Consider the following 11,296-nt stretch of genomic DNA (forward strand, 5'->3'; position numbering starts at 1 on the left):
ACATTGATGGTTATGCTATATATTGAATTGTTTCCCCTGAATCCCTTCCTCCTCCAATAGCTTCCCATTCTTGGTTGAACTTGATGGACATGGGTCTTTTTTTAACTGTATAAACTATGTAACTGCTTGTGTAGCCCATCTACTCCATCTGCTTTCATACTCTCTCTAACCTCCAAGTGGTGGTCATCTACCAATGCCCAGGCTCTGCTTCTTCTTTTATTGACCACTCTCTACCAGGCTTCCTCACTTGCTCTCATCTGACAACCCCTCAATTATACTGGGTGGCTTTAACATCCCCATCGATGTAGCTCATTCTTCTACTTCTAAACTCATATCACTTAGTTCCTCCTAAGTCTCTCTCACAGTGGTCTTCTAAAGCCACTTACAAAGAGGGCCATAAGCTTGACTTTATTTTACCTACCTCTGTTCCCTATCCAACATGTCTAACCCTGCTCTCCTCCTATCCGACCCCAATTTACTCACTTTCTCTACCACTCTGGCTTCAACCACTCCTGCGGTCCACAAGCTTATACAGCCACATAGGATTCTCAAACATCTGGACATCTGCAAACTCTTTGAGACTCTCCTGCCTCTCTCTACCAAATCTTCATGCAAGGAGGTAGAAACTGCTGTCACCTTCTTCAACGCCACAGTTTCTTCAGCCCTGGACCCAAAGTGCCAGGAGTTCTTAACAGCATTGATAGAAATCCCTTTGCAAGGAAGAGCTCCTGTCATACAAGCAGGTGGTCTTCACTTACAAATCTGCACTCTAGTCTGCTAAACTAAATCTTAAATTTTTTCTCTCTTTCAACACCAGACAATAAAACCTTTCACTCCCTTCTACGCCCTCCCACCCACTCCCTTCCACCCACCTCTCTCATTTCAGCCTCACACTTCAAAAACAAAATAGACCGCATCAGAAACAGTTCCAATTCCATCACATCTTGTACCCAACCTCAGCACTGCTCATCTCCTTAACCTGTCTCTGTCCACTGGTATTGTTCAAGCCCTTTTTTTCGTTTTTGGGTTTATTTTTTACTCCCCCTCATTCCAAAAGCGATAACTTTTTTTATTTTTACATTTACAGAGATGTGTGAGGGCTTGTTATCTGCAGGACAAATTGTACCTTTTAGTCGCGTAATATAATATTCAATGCAATTTACTGGAAAGCTGGGAAAAAATTCCAAGTGCGGTGAAATTGACAAAAAACACATTTGCTGTGTTTTCCTGTGGACTCCTGTGCTCCAAATGACATTTCCTATTTTCTTTGGGTCGATACGATCACAGGGATACTAAGTAAGGTGTCATTTTTTGCGCTACATGCTGGCGTTTTAATTTATATCAATTTGTGACCTATATGACTGATTGAAAATTTTTATTAAAATATTCATGGATAGAAAATTGGCAAAAAAGTGGTGATTCAGACATTTTGGGCGCTATTTTCCGTTACGTTGTTCATGGCCGAGAATAATCATTTAAATATTTTTAAAGAACATTTGATAAGTATCGCCGCATCCCAAAATGCCGTAATATGTTTATGATTTTTACTGCTTCTAGGGAAAGGGGGGTGATTTACACTTACTTTAACAAAAAATGTTAGACTATTATTTCAGACCATCTAGGGCAGTGATGGCGAACCTTTTGGAGACAGAGTGCCCAAGCTACAACCAAAACCCACTTATATGTCGTAAAGTGCCAACATGACAATTTAAGCAGTAACTTATTGTTCCCTGCTGTATCACAGGGTTTAATCGTATTGGCGTCCTGAGTTCACCAATACAATAGAAAGATGATGGAGAAATTTGGATTGCAGCTTCCCTCCTGGGTCCCCTGAAGAGGAAGAATCAGGGGACCCAGAGCAGGAGGTCCAATAATAATCCATCTCTATCCACACCTTCTTGCTTCTCCATTAGTCCTGACAGCCAAATAGCACTGAGCATGGCATGTCCTGGTCTGTATTGGATCACAGGACAAAGCCTTTAATCCTAGCTGGCAAACACTGTGTTGGGGTGAAGGCCTGGGTGCCCACAGAAAGGGCTCCGAGTGCCACCTCTGGCACCAGTGCCATAGGTTCGCCACCACTGATCTAGGGTCTTTAACCCTGCAGGGGCTGACTGCTCATACTATATACTGAAATAGTACTGTATTGTAGTATATAGCAATTTTACTGATGATCTCTGCCATTCAGAGGCTATTGGAGACTGTCGGCTGCCATGGCAACCGATTGCCACCCTCTGATGACGTCACGGGGGGAGGCGGCGATCGACCATCGAAGATGACAGCGACCATCGGCAGCGATGATAGGTGCCGTGACTGGGTTCAACCATAGCCACCTGCTAACACATCCCTCCCACCAAACCTAATTCTCCCTGATGCATAAAGTCTTCCTAGAGTCATCTTTTACTCTGCTTTATCCTCATATCCAGGCCCTTACTAACCCTGCCGCATCCATCTAGAGAACATGTCTTGAATTTGCCCCTTCCTCAATCCGTGGTCGGTATTTTCTAACCAATCAAAAGTATTATATACTGCATCCGACGCTAGTTGTATTTTGGAAAGTCTGGGATCCCTTCTTTATCTGTGTTTTAACACTTATAATCTATGTAATTTTTAAGTAATGTATTAATAAAAATATACTTTTTCATCTTTTTAATCATAGTGCTGGTTTAATTCATCCCCAAGGGTTTAGGGCACTATAGGTTTTATATCTTATTCTGATAGCCAAGCAACTTGGTGTAGATACCACATGGGAATGCATTGTGCCTTAAGAACTGTAATTGTGCCACGTTCTCAGGACATATGGATCGACTCACCTTACCCCCCCCCCCCCCCCCCGGTTCAGCACCCCAGGCAGTGAAGGTTCTAACTTTAGGCCTGCGCCGCATAATTCACAGACACTCACTGCATGATCTGTGGCGGGTGAATTTACCTCAAACATATTGCCTTATATTGGTGCAGAAGAAGGGGTTTTTCTGCAGGTAGGGGGAGCTGGGGGTGTGCAGAGCAACCAACACTATTATATGCTGGGTTGCTCTGCTTGTTGTACTTGTGTGCTTTGCACACTTTTTTAAGTGTTTTTATTGTTTTCTGTTCTTGTTGTGCTTTTGTATAATCAATAAAATTGTATATACTTTTTGGGCATACAGCATAAATCTATGTGTTTAGTCATATTGACATGATGGCATCACACAGTTGCCGCAGATTTGTCAGCTGCACATCCATGATGCGAATCTCCCGTTCCACCACATCCCAAAGATGCTCTATTGGATTGAGATCTGGTGACTGTGGAGGCCATTTGAGTACAGTGACCTCATTGTCATGTTCAAGAAACCAGTCTGAGATGATTCCAGCTTTATGACATGGCGCATTATCCTGCTGAAAGTAGCTATCAGATGTTGGGTACATTGTGGTCATAAAGGGATGGACATGGTCAGCAACAATACTCTGTGGCGTTGCAACAATGCTCAATTGGTACCAAGGGGCCCAAAGAGTGCCAAGAAAATATTCCCCACACCATGACACCACCACCACCAGCCTGAACCGTTGATACAAGGCAGGATGGATCCATGCTTTCATGTTGTTGACGCTAAATTCTGACCCTACCATCCGAATGTCGCAGCAAAAATCGAGACTCATCAGACCAGGCAACGTTTTTCCAGTCTTTTTCTGTCCAATTTCGATGAGCTTGTGCAAATTGTAGCCTCAGTTTCCTGTTCTTAGCTGAAAGGAGTGGCACCCGGTGTGGTCTTCTGCTGCTGTAGCCCATCTGCCTCAAAGTTCGACGTACTGTGCGTTCAGAGATGCTCTTCTGCCTACCTTGGTTGTAACGGTTGGCAATTTGAGTCACTGTTGCCTTTCTATCAGCTTGAACCAGTCTGCCCATTCTGTTCTGACCTCTGGCATCAACAAGGCATTTCCGCCCACAGAACTGCCGCTCACTGGATGTTTTTTCTTTTTCGGACCATTCTCTGTAAACCCTAGAGATGGTTGTGCGTGAAAATCCCAGTAGATCAGCAGTTTCTGAAATACTCAGACCAGCCCTTCTGGCACCAACAACCATGACACGTTCAAAGGCACTCAAATCACCTTTCTTCCCCATACTGATGCTTGGTTTGAACTGCAGGAGATTGTGTTGACCATGTCTACATGCCTAAATGCACTGAGTTGCCGCCATGTGATTGGCTGATTAGAAATTAAGTGTTAACGAGCAGTTGGACAGGTGTACCTAATAAAGTGGCTGGTGAGTATATATTACTGCTATTGGGGACTATATTGCTGCTATGGGGACTATATTACTGCTATGGGGGACTATATATATATATATTAGTAGTGTGTGTGGGGGCTAATTATATTACTGCTATGGTGGACTAGAACTCAACTAGAGGGGGTAGTATATAAATAAATTGGAGGGGATGTATATATATCAAATTTAGGGGGCTGTATATATAAAATAGTGGAACTGTATATAAAAGGGGTGGTATAAAATAAGAAGAAGACACAATATATTAATGGAGTTGCTCACATCGTGTGTTGTAAAACACATTGCAAACACATCAGACAAAACACATCACCAAATGCATATTACTTTTGTAAAAAGTATGGTAATGTGTCTTGCATTGTTAATAATTATTACGAATGTTGAAGGCCAAAACACATGTTGAAATTTATATAAAGAACGTACATATGTATGCATTTGGTGATGCGTTTCTCCTGATGCATTTTCACTGGGTTTTAAAACAGAATATAAAAGCAATTAAGTAGGGCTGCTGCATATAATCAGTTAAGGGTAGTCCAATATGTTTAATAAACTGGGATTCCTATATGTGTACCATAATTTGATCATGGGACTATATATGTCTATATATGGGACTTTATATATGGAGCCCAGAGTGGTCAGTTGTTATCCATGTGACACTATACAATAAGTGACTACTCATAGTGTGTGAGACAGCGTCAGCCTGTATAAAAGCAGTCCCAGAGCATCGGCGAGCCCCATCAGTTTTCATAGGGCTTTACAGATTGCCGGGAACATATACAAATACAATAAGACATTACACAGTAGCAATAGTCATATGGAACAGTAGGAGAGAGGGCCCTGCTCACAAGAGCTTACAGACTATGAGGATGAGGGGGGTTACAAAAGAGGTATATAATGTAAGAAGCTTATATAACGGTCCAGCCAATTTTTTTTTTTAATAAGGGAATGGAATAAAAATAATTTAATAAAAATAAATAAATCCTGCTGCTTGAACCAGCCATGAGCTGCCATCTTATATACAAAGTCTATGGGACTGCAGAGAAGCATTTTCCTTTTTTGTCTATAAATTAAATGGGCTGAATATGGAAGGGGATCAGGGTATAGAGTGCAGGCGGGTGGCAGCATTAAAGGGGTTGTCCAGGTTTTGTAAAACATGGCTGATTTCTTCTTAAAAACAGTCCCACGCCTGAACTTAGGTAGCGTGTGGTATTACAACTCAGTTGCATTCATTTCTATACAGCTGAGGTGCAATACCAGCACGAACCGTTGTCAGGAGTGGCGCTGTTTTAGGAAGAAAGAAGCCATGTTTTTCAACCACTGGACAACCCCTTTAAATTTTTCGCCTCAGGTAGCTAAAAGGCTAGAATCTGCTCTGGCTATGATTGACAGCTTGCTCTGCAGAGTTAGTTCCCTTGGCTCAGCTGAGTGTGGTTTCTGTGGAAGGCTAATTGTGCGTGTTAGGTGTGGATTGGTTCATGGACAGCTTAACCAATCTGCTGCTGGGGAAGCGTTCAGTAACTCCTCATATTCCTGCTCCTGCTCTTCACCCAGTTGCAGGTTATATTAGTCTCCTGATCCCTGTGACTATACCTTCTCTAGTCTGCTATTGCTGTACTGTGACCCGTTTCATTTTGGACTACTCTTTGCCTCACGGTTACATAATCTGCCTCCATTTTGATTTTGACTCAGCTATGTCTCTCTATCTCTTGAGTCGTTTGTCTTCTGAGCACTTACACAGAGTAGGGGCTGTTGTCTAGTTGTCCCCTGCAGGTTAGTGCAGTAAAGGCAAGTAGGCTTACCTCTCAATAATTTCATTGTTAAACACACAGAACAGGTGAACATTTTTCCTGGATACTATCTCTGTGTAGTATCCATACTTGGTTATAGCTCACAATAAGTGATGCAAAAAAACTGATGAAATAACGGATGTGAACTGGCCCTAACTGCACAGCAAACAAAGTGAAGAGGAATCTCAAAAAACAATTGTTCCATTATTGAATTTTTTTGTAATTGTAAAACACAAATATTTCTTAGTTTCCCGTGACTAATCAATGTCCATGAGACAAACAAGCACCAGGGGCGTAACTTGAGGGGGTGCAGAGGGTGCGATCGCAACCTGGCCCATAAGGTACACAAAAAATGGGTGAAGAGATAACTCAAAACCGCATCTCAAGCAAATAGGTACATAAAGAACAATGAAAAAGAGGATGCGTACAAGTAATTTTATTGAGCACCAAAAAAATGGAATAATAAAAACAATTAAAAACACAACTCGTGGTAAAAATACCCACTGTGCATGGACGAGTGTACATGATAGAAAAAGCCAATACAAAATGTGTGCTCCATGTACAAAAAAAGGTAACAGGTATAAAAATTTTAATTGTGTGAAGGGAAAGACCTTGTAAGTGTATAAATGGTAAGTATTATATAGGGATAAATGCCAAACAGTACATTACCCCAGTAATTGTGACCCCACACAATTTCAGTAACACACTTATGGATGGAAACAACACATAGACAATAAAACTTTGCTATAAAGCTTAGTACATAAAAGATGTTACCAGTGATCGGCCAGCACAGAGAAAACCGCCCCACGCGTATCGCCTGTCTCGTAGGCTTCATCAGGGGGCCCATAAGGTGTCACTTTTCAACATGAGAAGACTTGTACTATAAAACATACATTATAGACAGGGGCCTGGCACAGACTTTGCACTGGGGCCCATCAGTTTCAAGTTACGCCACTGCCGAGCCCTGTGCACACTAATTTCCAATCCTCCCATAGTACTGAGGGGAACAGCAGGACACATCCTTGACATTATGGGGCAGATTTATCAAGCTGTCTGAAATTCAGAATATTTATAGTTGCCCATGGCAACCAATCACAGTTCCCCTTTAAAATATTCATGAGCACTGGTAGAATGAAAGCTGAGCTGTGATTGGTTGCCATGGGCAACTAGAAATATTCTGACTTTCAGACAGCTTGATAAATCTGCCCCTATGTGTCATTTATCAGTGAAAATGGGATCCCTGTTTTCATGATCGGTGGGGTCCCATCAGTCAGACTGATCTCAGCTCCTTTAAATGCGAATGTTTATGTGTTATTCTAAATACTAACCACTAGATGGCAGCAAAGTAGAAAAAATGATTCTCCCCTTCTTTGCTTAATGCTTTCTAGAGACGAATGTTACATGCTGTATGTATCATTGCAGCAGAGGAAAGAAATGTTCATTTTTAGATACCGGTATCTGTTGGTGGAGTCTGCCAGCATCGAAGTGGCAGATGTAGTGAGAGTGGTGTCTATAAACTGAAGTCATTACCAATGCACTAATTGTCATTAGCTATGTAAATTACCAATCACAAGCCTTTGTTCTTTTATCACTCTTCCTTTATAACTTATAATAATACATTTAGAAAAAGAAACACGAAAAAAAATAGTTTTTAACTTTTAAAATTGTACATATCTTATTCTCCCTGAAATCCAGACTATGAGTTATAGAAACAAGAATTGAGTAACATGTTCTATTACTGTTTTGTTTTCAAAACTGTTCTTCCGCATCTCTATTTAGTGCTAAATGCCTAATAGTCAACTGTTGTGAATAGGCAGAGAGTCTGATTGGCTCAATAACACTTCAATACCCCCTGCTATCATGGGGATTAGCATATGAATGCATAATACCACTATTAGGCATTCATATGCTAATTTGACTGGATGTGCATGTGTTAATGAGCATCATGGATTTGTACATTACTAAGCCTGGCTCTCCTTGTGTTCTGGTCACTCATAATAAGACTTAAAAGCCAATCTTTACAATATTATTTCATTGCTATAACCGACATGAAATTACAAAAAAAGTAAACTTTTAAAAATGTAATATTGCGGGTTTCTTCAGCTCCTAAGCTGAATCACGGGTCTCCATTGAAACAGGGACTCAATGTTTCTCTCTGGAGTTTTATCATGGTAGCATCTGTCACTGAGTGCAGATTATGACTATATCTCTGGATCAATTGTAAGGACTTTTTAGAACTTGGAGTATCCCTGTTTTTGTTTAACTACAACAAATGTATGAAAGAATGACAGTCCAATTATATCCACACTGGATGTGTTAGGAGTAGCATCTTAACCCCTTAGTGACCACCCTTACGGCTTTCGCCATTGGTCACGAAGGGGCCTTAGTCTAGACCGACAGGTTTCTCCATCGGCCCAGCCTAGGTCTCCTGTGCAGGGAAGAGCAGTGACTCGGTTGTCATATGACAGACAGGCCCCTGCTCTATCAGTTCTGATCAGAATGGCATCCGATCTGGACTGTTTAACCCGTTAGATCTACATACCTGGTGCGGAAGGAAACTCCCTCCCTTATTCTAATGGCAGCCCGTGATGCAATCGTGGGGTGCCATCTTCTTTGCTAGACAGCCGGGGGCCTAAGGAAGGTCCCCTAGTATGTCCTTGGCAAAAGACTGCCCCTGGCAGGACCGAGAAGTCTGCCTATTAGCCTTCAAAAGTGCATTGGATGAAATTACTAATGGACAGGAATACATGGTTATTGCAGTTCATTAGTATAAACTAGTTTGTCACGTTAATGTACAAAGAAAAAAATAAATAATAAAATGTATAAAAATTCTCCAAAAGCCCACAATACATATAAACAACATGTTTAAGTAAAAATAACAACTTAGGACCAATTTTCCAAGCATTATGCAGTGCTGCGTAATCTGTGTGCGCTATATAAATAAAGGAATTATTATTTATTATTATTAGGTATCACCGCCTCCCAAAATACCGTCCATAAAAATAAGGTTATTCCCAGCGATTTGTTGCGCAGAAAACATACTCTTATTCAGCTCTGTGCGTGGAAAAATAAAAAAGTTATGGATTCTTAAGAGTGGGGACCGAAAAGAATAGAAACGTAAAATGTAAAAAAAAAAAACATTGGCGGCAAGGGGTTAAAATTCTTCCTACACCCCTTGAAAAAAAAGTTTACAAAATGGATTAGTTTACTGGGGGATGGGTTTCTGGTACCTCAGGGGCTCTTCAAACATGACATGGCACCTGAAACCTAAAATCAAAATCTGCCCTACAAAAGTGCCCTAAAAGTACATCTACGACTAAGAATCCTAATGGATTTGAAACGCGTCAGACCTTTTTTCTTTATGGCCATGGCAATGTAATGTTTTTAACTCGACTGAAATAAATTTTGGATTTTTTATTGATCTTTGGAACCGACATTGCTGGATTTTCTTCTTTTTTTTTCTCCTATTGACTGACCTGGACACAGCTATATCCGTGCACTGGAAGTATACCAGGACATATTGCTGAATGGGTGAGCTGTTTTTTTCTTCCTTTTGGTCTATACTGTACTTTTCCTACAAAAGTTTGATGGTGCTCCCTTTCTGCATCCCGCCATGTGCCCAGACAGCAGGTAACATCCAAATGTGCGGTGTCTTCATACAAGAAACTGCATAATATATTCATAGGTGCATTTTTTGCTTTTATTCGGCTTAAGTTGGTTAAGGGCCTGCTGCGGCTACCATGAATATAGGTTATTTTTTCCGGCTCCATTGGCAACAATTTAGGGCTCTCTCGCATTGGTGTTGTTTTTCACACATACGGTTCAGTGTTTTCAAAGATGCATCACTGAGCTATTGTTTGCAATAGGTCCTTTCACATTTACTTCATTTATCAATGCACTATTGCCGATGGAAAATATTTTAAAATCTGTACGTTGTATTTCACTGAGGCTAATCAGGGAAGACAATACAAGTCTATAGGTCCGCAAAAAAAACTGATGCCAGGTCTATTTATTTTTCACTGATGATGCTAAGAATCTAGGTGTTATGCTTTCAACCCAATTTTAAACCTTCATAAGGCCCCTCATTTTACCACAAAAATCTGGGAAAACCTTTTGACTCGAGTATAAGCCGAGGGTGGGAAATGTCTTGGTCACAGCCTCCCAGTATATAGCCTGCCAGTCCCCTGTAGTTTATAGCCAGTCAGCCCCCTGTAGTATATAGCCAACCAGCCCCCTGTAGTATATAGCAAGCCCCCTTAGTATACAGCCTGCCCAGCCCCCTTTAGTATACAGTCTGCCAGCCCCCTTTTGTATACAGCCTGCCAGTCCCATGTAGTATACAGCCAGCCCCCTTGTGCATACAGCCTGCCAGCCCCCAAGTAGTATACAGCCTGCTAGCCCCCAAGTAGTATACAGCCTGCCAGCCCCCTTTAGTATACAGCAAGCCAGCCCCCTTTTATATACAGCCTGCCATCCCTCTTTTGTATACAGCCAGCCAGCCCCCAGTTTGCCCAGCAGATGAAAAAATAAACCCACATACATATTGGGGTCACCAATAGGCAAGATACCACCTATTATGTGGTTTACTGTCTATACTCGTGTGTAAGCCAAGTTTTTCAGCACAAAAAATGTGGGTCTGTATGATCACAGTGATACCAAGTTTGTATAGGTTTTACACTGTTTTCATACATTTACAAAACTTAAAACCTCCTGTACAATTTTTTTTTTATTTTGCCATCTTCTGGCACTAATAACTTTTTCAGTGTGCATAGCTGTGGGTGGTGTCATTTTTTTTGCAACGTTTGATGAGTTTTTCAATGCTACCCCTTTGAGGACTGTGTGCTGCCCATTTTTTACTTTGGGCGCTATTTTTTCGTTATGGGGTAGATACAAGCATGTGAGGAAATCCCAGAAAAAAATTCAAAGGTATGTGCATGCCATCGGCACACACTATGATGTTAGCAAGCGGCTGACGTCATGGTACGTTCAATGGCATTACGAGGGACACGGAGCCAGCACATCACAAGAAAGTAGAGGACCTGCACGGGGTAGTCGGAAAGGTGAGTAGAGTTTCTTTTTTTTATAGGCTGGGCATACCTGGGACAGGGGCTGCAGGCTATATACAACGGGGCATGGGCTGGCTATATACAACGGGGCATGGGCTGGCTATATACTATGGGGCATGGATTAGCTGGCTATATACTATGGGGCATGGATTAGCTGGCTATATACTATGGGGCATGGATTAGCT

Source organism: Engystomops pustulosus, chromosome 1 (assembly GCF_040894005.1).
Source record: "Engystomops pustulosus chromosome 1, aEngPut4.maternal, whole genome shotgun sequence".
Classification (NCBI taxonomy): domain Eukaryota; kingdom Metazoa; phylum Chordata; class Amphibia; order Anura; family Leptodactylidae; genus Engystomops; species Engystomops pustulosus.